Below are 21,094 nucleotides of genomic sequence, written 5' to 3'. Positions count from 1 at the left end.
TATTGTTTTACTCGGGAGGAATTTCTTTACAAATGTTGTGGTGCTTTTTTTCCTTTGTAGTTTCCAAAACTTTTGGGGGATTTCCACTGTTTTGGCACCGCAAGAGCCTTTCAAACCTGGTGCCTAAAATATTTTCTAATAAAAAGGAGGCCCCAAAATCCTCTAGGTACTCCTTTGCTCCTGAGGCCTGTGCTTCAGTCCATGAGCGCACTAGGGCCACATGTGGGATATTTCTAAAAACTGCAGAATCTGGGCAATAAATATTGAGTTGCGTTTCTCTCGTAAAACTTACTGTGTTACTAAAAAAAATTGTTAAAAAATGAATTTCTGCAAAAAAAAAAAAAAGTGAAAATTTCACCTTTACATTGCTTTAATTCCTGTGAAACGTATAAAGGGTTAAGAAACTTTCTAAATGCTGTTTTGAATACTTTGAGGGGTGAAGTTTTTGAAATGGGGCGACTTATTGGGGGTTTCTAATATATAAGGCCCTAAAAGCCGCTTCACAACTGAACTGGTCCCTCTAAAAATAGCCTTTTGAAATTTTCTTGAAAATGTGAGAAATTGCTGCTAAAGTTCTAAGAGTATGTGCACATGTAGTGACCAAAAACGTCTGAAAATACGGAGCTGTTTTCAAGGGAAAACAGCCCCTGATTTTCAGAAGTTTTTTGAGCAACTCGCATTTTTCGCGGCGTTTTTTGCGACGTTTTTTACCTCCGTTTTTGGAGCTGTTTTCATTGGAGTCTATGAGAAAACGGCTCCAAAAACGTCCAAAGAAGTGTTCTGCACTTCTTTGACGAGGCAGTCATTTTACGCGTCGTCGTTTGACAGCTGTCAAACGACGACGCGTAAATTACAGGTCGTCGGCACAGTACGTCGGCAAACCCATTCAAATGAATGGGCAGATGTTTGCCGACGTATTGCAGCCGTATTTTCAGGCGTAAAACGAGGCATAATACGCCTCGTTTACGTCTGAAAATAGGTCGTGTGAACCCAGCCTAAGCCTTGTAACATCCTAGAAAAATGAAAGGATGTTCAAAAATCGATACCAATCTAAAGTAGACATATGGGCGATGTTAATTAGCAACAATTTTGTGTGGTATTACTATCTGTCTTAGGGCTTATTTACACTAACTTGATATACGTCCGTGTGACGCGCGTGATTTTCACGCGTGTCGTACGGACCTATGTTAGTCTAAGGGGAAGTGCAGACAGTCCTTGATTTTTGGGCAACGTGAGTCCGTTGCGTAAAACTCACAACATGTCCTATATTTCTGTGTTGTTCTTGCATCACGCACCCACACGCACTTCCGTGGGACGAGCGTGATTCGCGCAACAGCTGTCAAACTATGAATGTAAACAGAAAAGCACCACGTGCTTTTCTGTTTACAAACATCCAAACGGAGTGTCATAATGATGGCGGTTGCGCGAAAATCACGCAGGCGCGCATCATACGGTGCTGACACACGGAGCTGTTAAGTGCCTTTTGCGCACGCAAAATGCCACGTTTTTTGCGTGCGCAAAATGTACACGCTCATGTAAATAAGCCCTAACAAGCAGATACATTTAAATTTAGGAAAATGCTAATTTTTGAAATTTTTCGCTAAATTTTGGTGTTTTTCACAATTATATACTGAATGTATCGAGCAAATTTTGCCAGTAACCTAAAGTCCAATGTGTCACGAGAGAACAATCTCAGAATCGCTTGGATAGGTAAAAGCATTCTGAAGTTATTACCACATAAAGTGAAACATGTCAGATTTGAAAAATGAGGCTCTGTCAGGAAGGTCAAAAGTGGCCAGAGAGGGAAGGGGTTAAGGTTTAAAATAGGCTGGTCATTAAGGGGTTAAAGAAATTGTACAGAGATATGGGGTTGAAATCCCTTTGGATCCGGTTATTTGTGTACTGGGCTATGATGGACTTAAGGGTACAAGGGATATGAAGAAAGAAGTCCTAGTGAAACTGCTATATTGGGCGCATAAGACCATTATGTTTAAATGGATCAAGCAGGATCCACCTACGGGAAATTGCTGGAGAAAATATGTTAGGAGGATGCTACAATACGAAAAAATCTACTACCTAGCAAACAGTAGGAAGGTAGAGTTTGAGGAGTCGTGCGGAAGTTGGCTGCAATAGGGTGTTGGATGTACTCATTCATGGAGGGGTGGGCGGAGGGGAGGAGAGAGATGGATTTGTTGTTTGTTTGTTTTTTTGTGGGTTTTTTCGGGAAGGGATTAGAGTAAGGGTATGTGCACACGATAACGACAACTACGGCTGAAATTACGGAGCTGTTTTCAGGAGAAAACAGCTCCTGCATTTCAGACGTAATTGCTCGTACTCGCGTTTTGCGAGGCGTCAATTACGGCCGTAATTTGGAGCTGTTCTTCATTGAAGTCAATGAAAAACGGCTCAAATTACGTCCCAAGAAGTGTTCTGCACTTATTTGACGAGGCTGTTATTTTACGCGCCGTCTTTTGACAGCGACGCGTAAAATTACAGGTCGTCGGCTCAGTACATCGGCAAACCCATTGAAATGAATGGGCAGATGTTTGCCAACGTATTTGAGCCATGTTTTCAGGCGTAATTCGAGGCGTAAAACGCCTCGTTTACGCCTGAAAGTAGGTCGTGTGAACCCAGCCTAATTGTGCATGGCGTCAGCCACGTAACAACAGTAAGGGTATGTTCACACGAGGTCATTACGTCCGTAATTGACGGACGTATTTCGGCCGCAAGTATCGGACCGAACACAGTGCAGGGAGCCGGGCTCCTAGCATCATAGTTATGTACGACGCTAGGAGTCCCTGCCTCGCTGACGGACAACTGTCTCGTACTGAAAACATGATTACAGTACGGGACAGTAGTTCCATGGAGATGCAGGGACTCAGCGTCGTACATAACTATGATGCTATTAGCCCGGCTCCCTGCAGTGTGTTCGGTCCGGTACTTGCGGCCGAAATACATCCGTCAATTACGGACGTAATGACCTCGTGTGAACATACCCTTAGAGACTTGATTTTTGGTGTGGGGGGGGTAGTTGGGAGCTGAGGTTACAATACGGTAAGATGGACAAAGACGATATATAGTAGTGTATCTGTAGTGGGATCTTTGCTAGGGACATGTGCAGAACATGGCTTTAAATCGGGAGTCTACTTTGAGATAGCATGGCTGAGGGCTGAGGTCCTGTATGCCATCTTGGTGATATACCCTTAATGTTTGTTTTCTGTTCTGTGTTACTGTAGGGGGGATATACTAATTTGACTCACTAGATTTAAATTTAAAAGGAGATAATTTTTTAAGGCAGGGTTTAGAGGTCTGAATGGATCCTTATTAGTGGGGGAAGGGTGTATTTGTATAGTTTACAAAGTAAAGGTTTGTTGATAAGAGTCCCATTCCCATATCCCCCATATGGAGTGGGAAGCTACAGGAAAGAAATTGATGTTAACCCCTTCCCTCTTTAGCCACTTTTGACCTTCCTGACCGAGCCTCATTTTTCAAATCTGACATGTGTCACTTTATGTGGTAATAACTCCGGAATGCTTTCACCTATCCAAGCGATTCTGAGATTGTTTTCTCGTGACACATTGGACTTTATGTTACTGGCAAAATTTGCTCGATATGTTCAGTATTTAATTGTGAAAAACACCAAAATTTAGCGAAAAATTGCAAAAATTAGCATTTTTCTCAATTTAAATGTATCTGCTTGTAAGACAGGCAGTTATACCACCCAAAATTGTTTCTAATTAACATCACCCATATGTCTACTTTAGATTGGCATCGTTTTTTGAACATCCTTTTATTTTTCTATGACCTCACAAGGCTTAGAACTTTAGCAGCAATTTCTCACATTTTCAAGAAAATTTCAAAAGGCCATTTTTTCAGGGGCCAGTTCAGTTGTGAAGTGGCTTTGAGGGCCTTATATATTAGAAACCCCCAAAAAGTCACCCCATTTTAAAAACTTCACCCCTCAAAGTATTCAAAACAGCATTTAGAAAATGTCTTAACCCTTTACACATGTCACAGGAATTAAAGCAATGTAGAGGTGAATTTTACAAATTTCATATTTTTTTGCAGAAATAAATTTTTAGTACAATTTTTTTTATAACACAGAAGGTTTTACCAGAGAAATGCAACTCAATATTTGTTGCCCAGTTTCTGCAGTTTTAGGAAATATCCCACATGTGGCCGTAGCGTGCTACTGGACTGAAGCACCGGCCTCAGAAGCAAAGGAGCACCTAGTGGATTTTGGGGCCTTATTTTTGTTAGAATAAATTTTAGGCACCATGTCAGGTTTGAAGGGCTCTTGCGGTGCCAAAACAGTCAAAATCCCCCAAAAGTGACCCCATCTGGGAAACTACACACCTCAAGGAAATTATCTAGGGGTGTAGTGAGCATTTTGACCGCACAGCTTTTTTACAGAAATTATTAGAAGTAGGCCGTGAAAATTAAAATCAACATTTCTTCAAAGAAAATGTAGGTTTAGCGATTTTTTTTCTCATTTTCACAAAGACTAAAGGAGAAAAAGCACCGTAAAATTTGTAAAGCAATTTCTCCCGAGTAAAACAATACCCCACATGTGGTAATAACCGGTTGTTTGGAGACACGGCGAGGCTGAGAAGGGAAAGAGCGCTATTTGGCTTTTGGAGCTCAAGTTTAGCAGGAATGGTTTGTGGAGGCCATGTCACATTTACAAAGCCCCTGAGGGGACAAAACAGTGGAAACCCCCCACAAGTGACCCCATTTCGGAAACTACGCCCATTGAGGAAATTATCTAGGGGTATAGTGAGCGTTTTGACCCAACAGGTTTTTTGCATAAATTATTGGAAATAGGCCCTGAAAATGACAATCTAAATTTTTTCAAAGAAAATGTAGGTTTAGCTAATTTTTTCTCATTTCCACAAGGACTGAAGGAGAAAAAGCACCGTAAAATTTGTAAACCAATCTCTCCCGAGTAAAACAATGCCCCACATGTGGTAATAAACGGTTGTTTGGAGACACGGCAGGGCTGAGAAGGGAAAGAGCGCTATTTGGCTTTTGGAGCTCAAGTTTAGCAGGAATGGTTTGCGGAGGCCAGGTCACATTTACGAAGTCCCTGAGGGGATAAAACAGTGGAAACCCCCCACAAGTGACCCCATTTTGGAGACTACACCCATTGAGGAAATTATCTAGGGGTATAGTGAGCTCTTTGACCCCACAGGTTTTTTGCAGAAATTATTGGAAGTAGGCCCTGAAAATAAAAATCAACATTTTTTCAAAGAAAATGTAGGTTTAGCTTATTTTTACTCATTTCCACAAGGACTGAAGGAGAAAAAGCACCACAAAATTTGTAAAGCAATTTCTCCCGAGTAAAACAATGCCCCACATGTGGTAATAAACGGCTGTTTGGAGACACGGCTTGGCTTAGAAGGGAAAGAGCGCTATTTGGCTTTTGGAGATCACATTGAGCAGGAATGGTTTGCGGCGGCCATGTCACATTTGCAAAGCCCCTGAGGGGAAAAAACAATGAAAACGCCCAAAAAGTGACACCATTTAGGAAACTACACCTCTTGAGGAATTCATCTAGGGGCGTAGTGAGCATTTTGACCCCACAGATGTTTCATAGAATTTATTAGAATTGGGCAGTGAAAATAAAAACAATCCTTTTTCTTCAATAAGACGTAGCTTTAGCGCAAATTTATTCATTTTCGCAACAAATAAAGGAAAAAAAGAACCCAACATTTGTAAAGCAATTTCTACCGAGTACGGCAATACCCCATATGTGGTCGTAAACTGCTGTTTGGGCACACGGCAGGGCTCAGAAGGGAAGGACCGCTATTTGGAGTGCAGATGTTTCTGGATTGGTTTCTGGGCGCCTGTGGGCCCAAAACAGTGGAAACCCCCCAGAAGTGACCCCATTTTGGAAACTACACCCCTCAATGCTTTTACCTACGGGTGTAGTGAGCATGTTAACCCTGCAGGTGTTTTGTAGAAATTAGTGTGAACTCGATGTTGCAGAGTGAAAATGGGATTTTTTCCACAGATATGTGGACAATATGTGGTGCCCAGCTTGTGCCACCATAACGAGACAGCTCTCTAATTATTATGCTGGGTTTCCTGGTTTTAGAAACACCCTACATGTGGCCCTAATCTCTTGCCTGGACAGTCGACCAGGCTCAGGAGTGAAAGGGTACCATGTAAAATTGAGGCCTAATTTGGCGATTTACAAAGTATTGGTTCACAACTGCAGAGGCTCAGATGTGAAATAATAAAAATAAACCCCTGGGAAGTGACCCCACTATGGAAACTGCACCCCTCAAGGCATTTATTAAGGGGTGTAGTGAGCATTTTCACCCCACAGATCTTTTCCATAAATGAATGCGCTGTGGATGGTGCAAATTAAAAATTTATATTTTTCCCTAGATATGCCATTAAGTGGCAAATATGTCGTGCCCAGCTTATGCCACTGGAGACACACACCCCAAAAATTGCTAAAAGGGTTCTCCCGGGTATGACGATGCCATATATGTGGAAGGAAACTGCTGTTTGGGCATGCTGTAGGGTTCAGATGGGAGGAAATGCCATTTGGCTTTTGGAGCGTGGATTTTGCTTGGTAGTAGTTTTGTTTGGAGTCTTACTGGTGTTTCCGTTTATAATGTAGGGCATATGTAAGCCGGGCGGAGTATATAAGGGGCATAGTCAGGTGGTATAATAACGGGGTAAAAAAAAACAATAAAATAATCCATAGATGTGTGTTACGCTGTGAGGCAATCCTTTCTGCACAGGCTGGTGTCGCACTGATAAATGGTGTCATTTCTTATCCCCCTTTTGGTCCACACTCCGCGCCTTTGTAGTTTGGGGAATTTTGCTAGGAAGTGTTGTCCTGGTATAATACGGGCACCGTTGCTTCCAGCGGATATGTTTGGGCCCTCCCTTTCCTGGTTCCCTAATTTTAGGTCCTTGAAAAATCGCCTCTTCAAACAGAAGAAATGTTCCCCTCGGGCACAACTGCATATTTTTTTATTTCCTGACTTATTGGAGCCATAACTAATTTTATTTTTCATAGACGTAGCGGTATGAGGGCTGGTTTGTTGCGGGACGAGCTGTAGTTATTATTGGTACCATTTTGGGGTACATGCGACTTTTTGATCACCTTTTATCCTATTTTTTGGGATGCCAGGTAAACAAAAAAATGCAATTCTGGCACAGCTTTTTTCGTTTTTTTTTTTATACAGCGTTCACCATGCGTTATAAACTACATGTTAACTTTATTCTGCGGGTCAGTACGATTCCGGCGATACCTAATTTATAGAACTTTTTCATGTTTTACAACTTTTTGCACAATAAAATTACTTTTGTAAAAAGAATGTATTTTTTCTGTCGCCAAGTTGTGAGAACCATAACTTTTTAATTTTTTCGTCGACGGAGTTGTATGAGGGCTTGTTTTTTGCGGGACGAGCTATAGTTTTTATAGGTACCATTTTTGGATACGTGCGACTTTTTGATCACTTTTTATTCTAATATTTGTAGGGCAAAGTGACCAAAAAACAGAAACTCTGGTAACGTTTTTTACGGTTTTTTTTACGCTGTTCACCGCGTGCAATAAATAATATAATATTTTGATACCTCCGGTCATACGGTCGTGGCGATACCAAATACATATGGTTTATTATTATTTTTCAATAATAAAGGACTTGATAAGAGTAAAAGGGGGATTGTGTTTTATTTGATTACTTGAAACTTTTATTGTTTTCAAACTTTTATTATTTGCACTTTTTTTTACACTTTTTTATACTTTTTTTACACTTTTTCTCAAGTCCCACTAGGGGACTTGAAGTTCCAACGGTCAGATTTTTTTTTTTCTAATACATTGCACTACCTATGTAGTGCAATGTATTAGATCTGTCAGTCATTCACTGACAGCAAGCCGATTAGGCTTCGCCTCCCGGCGGGGCCTAAATCGGCTTCCGTAATGGCAGAGCAGGAGACCATTGTGTCTCCTGTTGCCATAACAGCAGTCGCCAGTCCCGATTGCCTGTCAGGGCTGGCGATCTGCTAGTAACCGCTACGATGCAGCAATCGCTTTCGATTGCTGCATCGAAGGGGTTAATGGCAGGGATCGGAGCTAGCTCCGGTTCCTGCCGTTACAGGTGGATGTCAGCTGTACAGTACAGCTGACTTCCACCGCTGATGACGCCGGATCAGCTCCTGACCCGGCGCCATCTTGCCGACAGCTACGGAAGCCGATCAGGCTCCGCCGCCGGGCGGATCTTGACCGGCTTCGGTGCTAGGCAGACCGGGAGGCCAGTATTAGGCCTCCGGTTGCCATTGCAGCCACCGGAACCCCGGCAATTTCATTACTGGGGTTCCGATGAGCTGCAAACACCTTAAGTGCAGCGATCGCGTTTGAGCGCTGCACTTAAGGGGTTAATGGCGGGGATCGAAGCTAATTTCGGTCCCCGCCGTTACAGCCGGATGTCAGCTGTAAGATACAGCTGAGATCCGGTGATGATGGGACCGGCTCAGCTTCTGAGCCGGTCCCAAACATTTGGCGTACATGTACGGCAAGATGCGGGAAGTCAGTACTTTCCATGACGTACATGTACGGCAAATGTCGGGAAGGGGTTAATGGTAAATGATGTAATTATGTAAATGGTTGTACTTCATGTTGTCTTGTATTGCATGCTTACTGTTTTGTATCTTAACCCCTGGCTAAAAACTGTCACCCTGTGACAGAACTGTGTCGTCAACTGTTTATGACAGTTGATCGGCACAGTAAGACGGCAGGGGACCAATCACAGTTCCTGCCGGCGATCGCTGTGATTGGTCAGTCAAAGCAGACTGACCAATCACAGCTCCATGAGGTGGTGTATGTTATGGTGCTGGCACAGAAGCTGAGCCAGCGCTATCACCGTCGAGTATCGGCTATCCGACACCCCGATGTAACGGCCAGGACTGGAGCTAGGCTCCGATCCGGCCGATTAACCCCTTAGATGCAGCTATCGCTGCATCAAAGTGTCTTCTAGCCTGTCGGCAACCATGATGGTTGCCACGGGTGCGGGTGTCAGCTGTTTGTCACAGCTGACACCTTCCTCTAACGGCCAGTACCGGAGCTAGGCTCCGATCCGGCCGATTAACCCCTTAGATCGCACCCTATGTTTGCTAATGGCAACCGTAGTCTAACAATCGCTTCCTAGTATGGAAGCCTATTAGGTCCTGCCGGGAGGCGAAGCCTCATAGGCTTGCTGTCAGTAAATAGCTGACAGCTCTAATACACAGCACTATGTAGGCAGTGCAATGTAATAGAATAGCGACCAGGGCTTCATGCCTTAAAGTTCCCTGGTGGGACAAAAAAAAGTTGAAACAAGTTAATAAAAATGTTGTAAAAAAGTAAAAAAAATATAAAGTTTCATGTTAAAAAATACTATAACAGCCTTTTTTCCTATAATAAGTCTTTTATTATAGGAAAAAATGAAAAACATTTTAAAAAGTACACATGTTGTATCCCCGTGTCCATAACGACCCGAACTATAAAAATATCATGCTATTTTACCCGCACGGTGAACACCGTAAAAAAATTCAATAAAAGACTATTCCAGAATCGCTGTTTGTTAGTCACTACCCCTCGCAAAACAGAATAAAAAAAAGGATCTAAAAGTTGCATGTACCCCAAAAAAAACATTAAAAACTGCAGCCCGTCCCGCAAAAAACTAGCCTTCCCACAGCTTTTTTGAAGGAAAAATAAAAAAGATATGGCTCTCAGAACATGGTGACACAAAAAATAAATTATTTGAATCAAAAGTGATTTTATTGTGCAGACGCAGCAAAACATAAGAAAAACTATATACATATGGTATCGCCGTAATCGTACTGACCCGCAAAATAAAGTAAAATTCTCATAGCGCATGGCGAACGCCACAAAAAAAAAGTATAAAAAACATCAGAATTGCGAGTTTTTGGTCACCTTGCTTGCCAAAAAAATTCAATAAAAAGTGATAAAAAAAAAAATCACATGTACCCCAAAATGGTACCAATGAAATCTACAGATTGTCCCACAACAAATAAGCCCTCACACGGCTCCAGTGAAGAAAAAATAAAGAAGTTCTGGCTCTCAGAATATGGCAACGCAAAATCTGCAGAGTATCCAAAAGTGGATAACATCTGGCACCATTTATCAATGCGACACTGGCCACAGATCTATGAAATATTATTTATTTACCGTATTATTATACCCTCTTATTATGCCCTGATGTACTTGGCACAGCTTACATATGCCCCCACATTATAAACTGAAATACCAGCAAAACCCTAAACAAAACTACCACTAAGCAAAATCTGTGCTCCAAAAGCCAAATGGCGCTCCCTCTCTTCTGAGCCCTGCAGCGTTCCCAAACAGCAGTTTATGTCCATAGATATGGAATCGCCCAACCCCGGGAGAACCCGCTTAACAGTTTGAGGTATTTGTCTTCAGTGGCACGAACTGGGTACAACATATTGTGCACTAAAATGGCATATACCTGTGGAAATTTGCAATTTTCACTTTGCACCATCCACTGAGCGTTCATTTCTAATAGAAAAACAAAACCTGTGTGGTCAAAATGCTCACTACACCCCTTAATAAAATGCCTTCAGTGGTGCAGCTTCCAAAATGGGGGTCACTACTTGGGTGTTTGATTTACTATTTGACCCCAGAGCCCTGCCATTGTGGGCTAATGCTGCGAAAATCACCAAAATAGGCCTCACATGCGCCTTTCACTCCTAAGCCCTGTCATATGTCCAGGCAAATGATAAATGCCTTGAGGGGTGTAGTTTACAAAATGGGGTCACTTCTCAGGGTTTTACACTGAGGGAGCTCTGCAAATGCGACATGGCGCCCGTACACCAGTCCAGCAAAATCTGCGCTTTAAAAGCCAAATGGCGCTCCTTCCATTTTGAGCTCTGCCATGTGCCCAAACAGCAGTTTACGGCCACACATGGAGTATTGCCGTACCCGGGAGAAATTGTGTAACAAATTGTGTGGTTTTTTTTCTCCTATTACCCCTTGTGGGAAAAAAAATTGGGTGCAAAACGACATATTTTTTGGGAAAAAAAATAATTTTTAATTTTCACTTCCTCATACTAATACAATCTATGAAACACCTCTGGCATCAAAATGCTCACTACACCCATAGATGATTACCCTGAGGGGTAAAGTTTCCAAAATGCAGTCACTTCCCAGGGGTTTCTACTGTACTGGTACCGCAAGGGCTCTGCAAATGCGACATGGCGCCCAAAAAACAATCAACCACAATCTACATGCCAAGCAGCACTCCTGCCATTCTGAGCCCTGCCGTGTGTCCAAACAGCAGTTTATGACCATATATGGGGTATTGCCGTGCTCGGGAGAAATCGCTTTACAATTGTTGGGGTGCTTTTTCTCCTTTATTCCTTGTGAAAATGAAAAAAAATTCAACATTTTAGTGGACAGAATGTAGATTTTCTTTTTCTCTGCATAATTCCAATAATTCAGCAAAAAAACTGTGAGGTCAAAATGCTCACTATACCGCTAGATAAATTCCACAAGGGTTGTAGTTTCCCAAATGCGGTCACTTTTGCGGGCTTTCCACTGTTATGGTCCTCCAGGGCTTTGCAAACACGACATAGCACCAAAAACCATTCCAGCAAAATCTGCGCTCCAAAATCCAAATGGTGCTCGTTCCCTTCTGAGCCCTGCCGTCGGTCCAAACAGCAGTTTATTACCACATATGGGGTATTGCCGTAATCGGGAGACATTGCTTTACAAATGTTGGGGTGCTTTTTCTCCTTTATTCCTTGTAAAAACTAAAACATTGTATGTTTTTTCACAAAAAAAGTATATTTTTATATTCACAGACCAGTTCCAAAAAAATTTAGCAAAAAACCTGTGGGCTCAAAATGCTAACTATACCAATAGAAAAATTCCTTGAGAGGTGTAGTTTCCAAAATGGGGTCACTTTTGGGGAGTTTTCACTGTTATGGTCCCTCCAGGGCTTTGCAAACACGACATGGCACCGAAAACCAATCCAGCAAAATCTGTGCTCCAAAATCCAAATGGCGCTTGTTCCCTTCTGAGCTCTGCCGTGGGTCCAAACAGCAGTTTATTACCACATATGTGGTATTGCCATAATTGGGAGACATTGCTTTACAAATGTTGGGGTGCTTTTTCTCATTTATTCCTTGTAAAAACGAAAACATTGTATGTTTTTTCAGAAAAAAAGTCAATTTTCAAATTCACAGACCAGTTCCAATAAATTTAGCAAAAAACCTGTGGCCTCAAACTGCTAACTATACCCCTAGAAAAATTCCTTGAGGGGTGTAGTTTCCAAAATGGGGTCACTTTTGGGGGGTTTATACTGTTTTGGCACCACAAGACCTCTTCACACCTGACATGGTGCCTAAAATATATTCTAATAAAATAGAGGCCCCAAAATCCTCTAGGTGCTCCTTTGCTTCTTTGACCTGTGTTTCATTCCATTAGTACACTAGGACCACATGTGGGATATTTCTAAAAACTGCAGAATCTGGGCAGTATTGAGTTGCGTTTTTCTGGTAAAACCTTCTGTGTTACAGAAAAAAACTGTATTACAAATGAATTTCGTAAAAAAAAATGAAATTTGTACATTTCCCCTCTACTTTGCTTTATTTCCTGTGAAACACCTAAACAGTAAAAATACTTTCTGAATGCTGTTTTGAATAATTTGATGGGTGCAGTTTTTAAAATTGGGTTATTTATGTGGAATTTCTAATATATAAATCCCTCAAAACCACTTCAGATCTGAACTGGTCCCTGAAAAAATAGCCTTTTGAAATTTTCTTGAAAATGTGAGAAATTGCAGCTAATGTTCTAAGCCTTGTAACGTCCTATAAAAATAAAAGGACATTCAAAAAACGATGCAAACATAAAGTAGACATATGGGAAATGTAAACTAGTAACTATTTTGTGTGGTATTAATATCTGTTTTACAAGCAGATACATAAAAATGTTGAAAAATGCTGATTTTTGGACATTTTCTCAAAATTTTGGTGTTTTTTACAAATAAACATTCAATTTAACGACCAAATTTTTTCAGTATCATAAAGTACAATATGTCACAAGAAAACAGTCTCAGAATCGCGTGGATAGGTAAAAGCATTCCGGAGTTATTACCACATAAAGTAACACATGTCAGATTTGCAAAAATTGGCTGTGTCCACAAGGCCAAAACAGGCTTAGACACTAAGGGGTTAAGCAATATTATGATAATAAAGAAAATGTATATTTAAAAAAAAAAGTAGCCATCCTTGTCTTTGCTAATCAAGAAATCTAAAAAATCAATAGATAACGGGAAGAAATTATGTATAAAAGATAGTCCAAAATTATTGGCATTAAGTGCCTGTATGAAATTAACTGCCTCAACATCACTGCGTGAAGTCTATACAATGTGTCAGAAAGAATACATTTGTTGGGCAAAGGACGGTGAGGTTGCAAGTGTAAGTCTACAAAGTGAGATAAGTTGCTTGAAAGGGACCCAATTCTAGAGATAATGGGGCGACCAGGGGGAGCTATTGTGGATTTGTGTACTTTGGGAAGGTGGTAAAAAATGGTAATGTGGGGACAGGGACATTCAAGAACTTGCTTTCTTTTTTTTTACTAAGAAATCCATCCTTTAAAGCTGTGTCAATCATAAGTTTGTACTCAAACATGTAAATTGTTGCAGGGCTAGATGCTAGTTCCTCATAGAACATACTGTCGGACAATAGCCTCTGGGCTTCGTGAATGTAGCCAGTTTTATCCTGCATAACAATCCCTCCCCCCTTGTTGTCTGCCGACCTAATAACTATAGTCTTGCTATAAAGTAAAGATTTAATGCCTTTCATCTCTAGTGATGTTAGATTATCACTGGGACTCTTCAGACTGTCCAGGGATTGGAATTCATTGCTGACAAGTGTAGAGAAATTATCAACTACAGATCCTCGATGGCAGACCTTTTGGAACTAATTGATGTACTATAAATATTTTACCCTTTAATTCTTTTTATGTAATGGCCTAAGGAAGACGCTAGTTCGGTGTTAAAATGCGTAGCCAAATAAAGATGTACTTGAACTATTGATCTGGTCCCTGTCCAATGTCAGCAGTGCTGGTAAGTACCAATTTCCCATGGTTTTCCAAACAATTGTTGCTCCATTAACTGTATGACTTAAATACTCTAAATCCACACATTTTGTATACAAATTAAGATAAAATTTTGGTAAACTTTTATCGGACAAATGGCAAATGTAGAATTTTATAAATATTTTGTTTGCTTTAATACTAACTCTAAGTGTATAAATGGTAAAGAGATACAGCTACATCTGAAACACAATAAAACCACTCTGGTGGTCTAGGTTAGGAGAACGTTACAGTGATTAAACAAGCACATCCCAAAAATCACTAAACCGTGTCGGATCATTAAGATAAAATACACACTGGTCATAAAAGAGGTTAACTCACATATGAAACTGCACACAAAAAAAATCATTAAAGTCTTTCCAGCCAATGTAAGAACTAACATGTAAGATGGAGTAGTTGAAAATATCAAAGTAGAGATAGATATGGGGTTAAATAAAAGAATAAGGAAAGCGAAAGGGAGATGACAAGTAATTGTGGAAAAGCGAAAAGACATAATCACCCAGAGAAGATGACAACATGAAACCGCAACATGAAAGGGAATTGAAGAACAGAAGGCAAAGGTAAAAAGTCTCAAAGACTGGTGAAAGTAAAATACACAAATCAGTATATAGAACATAGTAACATTAATCATGGCTCCTCACCACTGCTTTTGCCACTGACAACTCTCATGGCTCTTTGGACTTCTCACAGCTTCCTCTCTGAACATCTAAAGAGTTTTATTTTCTGTGTACAACTTAAGAGACAGGAAATTCAAGGGCTGTTCTGTCCTGTTTGCCCCTCCCTACTTGAAAGTTACTTAACTTCACACAGGAAACGAGACTCTAACATGAAGGATAAGGCAAATTTGTTCCTGGTTTACTGCTGCATATGAATAAAAGTTGTTTCAATTGGCAATTTGGAAATGGAAAAACTGAGCGGATTTTATCTCAACAGTTGGATGCATGCACAAAAAAAATTCTCCTGATGTATAAGGACAATATTACACAAGAAACCAAACAAGGAATTTATTTTCTATCTTACATTTCTTAGGGTTTTCTGGAAAAATGTCAGAAGTTTTGTGAATATAGATGTAGCAGAGCTGAGTTTGTCACACAGTTATCACAATGTGACCTAGAAATGTTAAATGAGACGTGTACGTGTAGCTGTGCTACATCTGTTTGCTGCAATACGTCTGAGGCACTTTAGAAAAGGTTTCTCTTTTCTCACACTTTTTAAATATTCAACTACCAACAATTTTTACACATGACCCACAGCTCAGGGGCGTAACTAGGAAAGACTGCTCCCCGTAGCAAACTTTTGACTGGTCCCCCCTCCCCCGCAACCAACTATCAGTTCTGTGTGTAATGTAAAACTAGCCACACACAATCCCCCTTGTAAATAGGGCCACATACCCCCTTGTACAAAGTGGCACACACAACTACCCCTTGTAGATACTGCCACATACCCCCCTTGTCGATAGTGCCACATACCCCCTTGTCGATAGTGCCACATACCCTTTTGTGGATAGTGCCACATACCGGTTTGTAGATAGTGCCACATACACCTCTTGTAGATAGTGCCTCACACCCCCTTTTAGATAATGCCACATAGCTTCCCCTTGTAGATAGGGCCACATACCCCCTTGTCGATAGTGCCTCATACCATTTTGTGGATATTGCCACATACCCCTTTGTGGCTAGTGCCACATACCCCCCTTGTAGATAGTGCCTCATACCCCCTTTTAGATAATGCCACATAGCTATCCCTTGTAGATAGTGACACATTTCCCCCCTTGTAGATAGCGCCACATACTGCCTTGTAGATAGCCTACATACCCCCTTGTAGACAGTGCCTCATACCCCCTTTTAGCTAGTGTGTCAAACCCCCCTTGTGGATAGTGCCACATAGCCCTTCTTGTAGATAGTGCCACATAGCTCCCCTTGTAGATAGTGCAACAAACCGCCTTTGTAGATAGTGCAACATACGCCCTTGTAGATAGTGCCTCATACCCCCCTTGTAGATAGTACCACATACCCCCCTTGTAGATAGTGCCACATAGACGCCTTGTAGATAGTGTCACATACCTCCCATGTAGATAGTGCCACATGCCCCCCTTGTAGATAGTGCCACAGAGGTCCAGGAGCTCCCTTGTAGATAGTGACTCCCTAAACAAATAAAGATAGCCCCCCCTTGTAGATAGTACCACATACCCCCTTATAGATAGTGCCACGTAGCCCCCCTTGTAGATAGTGCCACATTCCCCCTTGTAGATAGTGCCACATAGCCCCCTTGTAGAGAGTGCCACATAGAACGCCTTTTAGATAGTGTCACATAACCCCCTTGTAGAAAGTGCCACATACCCCCCTTGTAAATAGTGCCACATACCCCCCTTGTAAATAGTGCCACATTCCCCCCTTGTAGAGAGTGCCACATAGAATGCCTTTTAGATAGTGTCTCATACCTCCCATGTAGATGGTGCCACATGCCCCCCCTGTAATGGCAGGTGGTAGGGAGACGGACAAGTGAGCCCTAATCTACCCGCCACTCTGTCCCTGCCTACCTGCAACGACCCGCCCTAGGCGACGGGGTACAACTGGGCGGCGGTCCCTGCGCTCAGTAAGTGCACGACAAACACGACAAACATACAAAGGAACACAAGCAAGAAAAAGGGGCCGTTGCCCACGGCAACACCGTGAGCAACCAGAGTGGTGAACGAGCCGAGTCAAGCCAGGAGTGTGCGAGGTACAAAACGAAAAGCAGAAGAGTAGTGGGTAAGCCAGGGTCTGTATGGAGCAGGATCAAAAATAGCAGGAGCTGTAGCTGGGCCAGTAAACCACAAGGAAAGAATCACAAGCACCGAGGGACAGGAAGTGCAGGCTTAAATAGACCGAGGGCGGGAGCTAGCTGAGTCTGGCCAGGTTACGATAGGTTCTCCCACTCCTAAGCCTGCCAGCCTGAATGGTGGAAGCAGGAGTCAGTCTAAGGGATGTATTCTCAGGTGCTGACTGATTAGTTCTGGGAGTTAACCCCGAAGCTGTGCCTGGCAGATCCTTTACACCCCCCCTTGTAGATAGTGCCACAGAGCTCCAGGAGCTCCCTTGTAGATAGTGACTCCCTAAACAAATAAAGATAGATCCCCTTGTAGATAGTACCACATTATAGATAGTGCCATGTAGCCCCCCTTGTAGATAGTGCCACATAGCCCCCTTGTAGAGAGTGCCACATAGAACGCCTTTTAGATAGTGTCACATAACCCCCTTGTAGAAAGTGCCTCATACCCCCTTGTAGATAGTGTGTCAAACCCCCCTTGTGGATAGTGCCACATAGCCCCCCTTGTAGATAGTGCCTCATACCCCCTTGTAGATAGTGTGTCAAACCCCCCTTGTGGTTAGTGCCATATAGCCCCCCTTTGTAGATAGTGCAACAAACCGCCTTTGTAGATAGTGCCACATACCCCCCTTGTAGATAGTGTCTCATACCCCCCTTGTAGATAGTACCACATACCCCCCTTGTAGATAGTGCCCATAGACCCCTTGAAGATAGAGTCACATACCTCCCATGTAGATAGTGCCACATGCCCCCATTATAGATAGTGCCACAGAGGTCCAGGAGCTCCCTTGTAGATAGTGACTCCCTAAACAAATAAAGATAGCCTCCCTTGTAGATAGTACCACATACCCCCTTATAGATAGTACCATATAGCCCCCCTTGTAGATAGTGCCACATAGCCCCCTTGTAAATAGTGGCACATACCCCCTTGTAAATAGTGCCACATACCCCCCTTGTAAGTAGTGCCACATTCCCCCCTTGTAGATAGTGCCACATAGCCCCCTTGAAGAGAGTGCCACATAGAACGCCTTTTAGATAGTGTCACATAACCCCCTTGTAGAAAGTGTCACATACCCCCCTTGTAAATAGTGCCACATACCCCCTTGTAAATAGTGCCACATACCCCTTTGTAAGTAGAGCCACATTCCCCCCTTGTAGATAGTACCACATAGCCCCCTTGTAGAGAGTGCCACATAGAATGCCTTGAAGATAGAGTCACATACCTCCCATGTAGATAGTGCCACATGCCCCCATTATAGATAGTGCCACAGAGGTCCAGGAGCTCCCATGTAGATAGTGACTCCCTAAACAAATAAAGATAGCCTCCCTTGTAGATAGTACCACATACCCCCTTATAGATAGTACCATGTAGCCCCCTTGTAGATAGTGCCACATAGCCCCATTGTAAATAGTGCCACATACCCCCTTGTAAATAGTGCCACATACCCCCCTTGTAAGTAGTGCCACATTCCCCCCTTGTAGATAGTGCCACATAGCCCCCTTGAAGAGAGTGCCACATAGAACGCCTTTTAGATAGTGTCACATACCTCCCATGTAGATAGTGCCACATGCCCCCCCTTGTAGATAGTGCCACAGAGGTCCAGGAGCTAAACAAATAAAGATAGCCCCCCTTGTAGATAGTACCACATACCCCCTTATAGATAGTGCCATGTAGCCCCACTTGCAGATAGTGCCACATTCCCCCTTGTAGATAGTGCCACATAGCCCCCTTGTAGAGAGTGCCACATAGAACGCCTTTTAGATAGTGTCACATAACCCCCTTGTAGAAAGTGCCACATACCCCCCTTATAAATAGTGCCACATACCCCCTTGTAAATATTGCCACATACCCCCCTTGTAAATAGTGCCACATACCCCCCTTGTAGATAGTGCCACATACACCCCCTTGTAGATAGTACCACATAGTCCCCCTTGTAGATAGTGCCGTATACCCTCTTTTAGATGATGCCACAGAGCTCCCCCTTGTAGATAGTGCCACATTTCCCCCATTGTTGATAGTGCCACATACCCCCTTGTAGATAGTGTCACATACCTCCCATGTAGATAGTGCCACATGCCCCCCCCCCCTGTAGATAGTGCCACAGAGGTCCAGGAGCTCCCTTGTAGATAGTGACTCCCCAAACAAATAAAGATAGCCCCCCTTGTAGATAGTACCACATACCCCCTTATAGATAGTGCCATGTAGCCCCACTTGCAGATAGTGCCACATTCCCCCTTGTAGATAGTGCCACATAGCCCCCTTGTAGAGAGTGCCACATAGAACGCCTTTTAGATAGTGTCACATAACCCCCTTGTAGAAAGTGCCACATACCCCCCTTATAAATAGTGCCACATACCCCCTTGTAAATATTGCCACATACCCCCCTTGTAAATAGTGCCACATACCCCCCTTGTAGATAGTGCCACATACACCCCCTTGTAGATAGTACCACATAGTCCCCCTTGTAGATAGTGCCGTATACCCTCTTTTAGATGATGCCACAGAGCTCCCCCTTGTAGATAGTGCCACATTTCCCCCATTGTTGATAGTGCCACATACCCCCTTGTAGATAGTGTCACATACCTCCCATGTAGATAGTGCCACATGCCCCCCCCCCCTGTAGATAGTGCCACAGAGGTCCAGGAGCTCCCTTGTAGATAGTGACTCCCCAAACAAATAAAGATAGCCCCCCTTGTAGATAGTACCACATACCCCCTTATAGATAGTGCCATGTAGCCCCACTTGCAGATAGTGCCACATTCCCCCTTGTAGATAGTGCCACATAGCCCCCTTGTAGAGAGTGCCACATAGAACGCCTTTTAAATAGTGTCACATAACCCCCTTGTAGAAAGTGCCACATACCCCCCTTATAAATAGTGCCACATACCCCCTTGTAAATAGTGCCACATACCCCCCTTGTAAATAGTGCCACATACCCCCCTTGTAGATAGTGCCACATACACCCCCTTGTAGATAGTACCACATAGTCCCCCTTGTAGATAGTGCCGTATACCCTCTTTTAGATGATGCCACAGAGCTCCCCCTTGTAGATAGTGCCACATTTCCCCCATTGTTGATATTGCCACATACCCCCTTGTAGATAGTGTCACATACCTCCCATGTAGATAGTGCCACATGCCCCCCCCCCCCCTGTAGATAGTGCCACAGAGGTCCAGGAGCTCCCTTGTAGATAGTGACTCCCCAAACAAATAAAGATAGCCCCCCTTGTAGATAGTACCACATACCCCCTTATAGATAGTGCCATGTAGCCCCCCTTGTAGATAGTGCCACATTCCACCCTTGTATATAGTGCCACATACCCCCCTTGTAGATAGTGCCACATAGCCCCCCTTGTAGAGAGTGCCACATAGAACCCCTTTTAGATACTCTCACATAGCCCCCTTGTAGAAAGTGTCACATACCCCCTTGTAGATAGTGCCACATACCCCCTTGTAAATAGTGCCAAATACCCCCCTAGTAGATAGTGCCACATAGCCACCCTTGTAAATAGTGCCACATACCCCCCTTGTAGATAGTGCCACATAGTCCCCCTTGTAGATAGTGCCTCACACCCCCTTTTAGATAATGCCACATAGCTTCCCCTTGTCGATAGGGCCACATACCCCCTTGTCGATAGTGCCTCATACCCTTTTGTGGATATTGCCATATACCCCTTTGTGGATAGTGCCACATACCCCCCTTGTAGATAGTGCCTCATACCCCCTTTTAGATAATGCCACATAGCTCTCCCTTGTAGATAGTGCCACATTTCCCCCCTTGTAGATAGTGGCACATACCCCCTTGTAGATAGTGCTACAAACCCCCCTTGTTGATGGTGCCACATACCCCCTTGTTGATAGTACCACATACCCCCCTTGTAGATAGTGCCTCATACCCCCTTGTAGATAGTACGTCAAACCCCCCTTGTGGATAGTGCCACATAGCCCCCCTTTTATATAGTGCCACATAGCCCCCTTGTAGTTAGTGCCACATACCCCCCTTGTAGATAGTGCCACATACCCCCCTTGTAGATAGTGCCACATACCCCCTTGTAAATAGTGCCCCATACCCCCCTTGTAGATAGTGCCACATTACCACCCTTGTAGATAGTGCCACATAGTCACCCTTGTAGATAGCGACACATGGCC

The 21,094-nt window shown here is 43.1% G+C and overlaps 1 protein-coding gene across 1 annotated transcript in view; it reads right to left on the bottom strand.

Annotated features, from left to right (window-relative positions):
- Positions 1 to 14,856, bottom strand: part of LOC142660297 (serine/threonine-protein kinase D1-like) — a 256,966-nt gene extending 242,110 nt beyond the window's left edge. The window contains exon 1 of the mRNA XM_075836887.1: positions 14,779 to 14,856. The gene's annotated coding sequence lies outside the window, so the exon portion shown is untranslated. The remainder of the gene's footprint in view (positions 1 to 14,778) is intronic.
- Between the last annotated feature and the right edge of the window lie 6,238 nt (positions 14,857 to 21,094).

The sequence above is a fragment of the Rhinoderma darwinii genome, chromosome 9, assembly GCF_050947455.1.
Source record: "Rhinoderma darwinii isolate aRhiDar2 chromosome 9, aRhiDar2.hap1, whole genome shotgun sequence".
In the NCBI taxonomy this organism is placed as follows: Eukaryota; Metazoa; Chordata; class Amphibia; order Anura; family Rhinodermatidae; genus Rhinoderma; species Rhinoderma darwinii.
The sequence above is the reverse complement of the archived record's forward strand: the minus strand, read 5'-3'. Positions and strand labels throughout refer to the sequence as shown.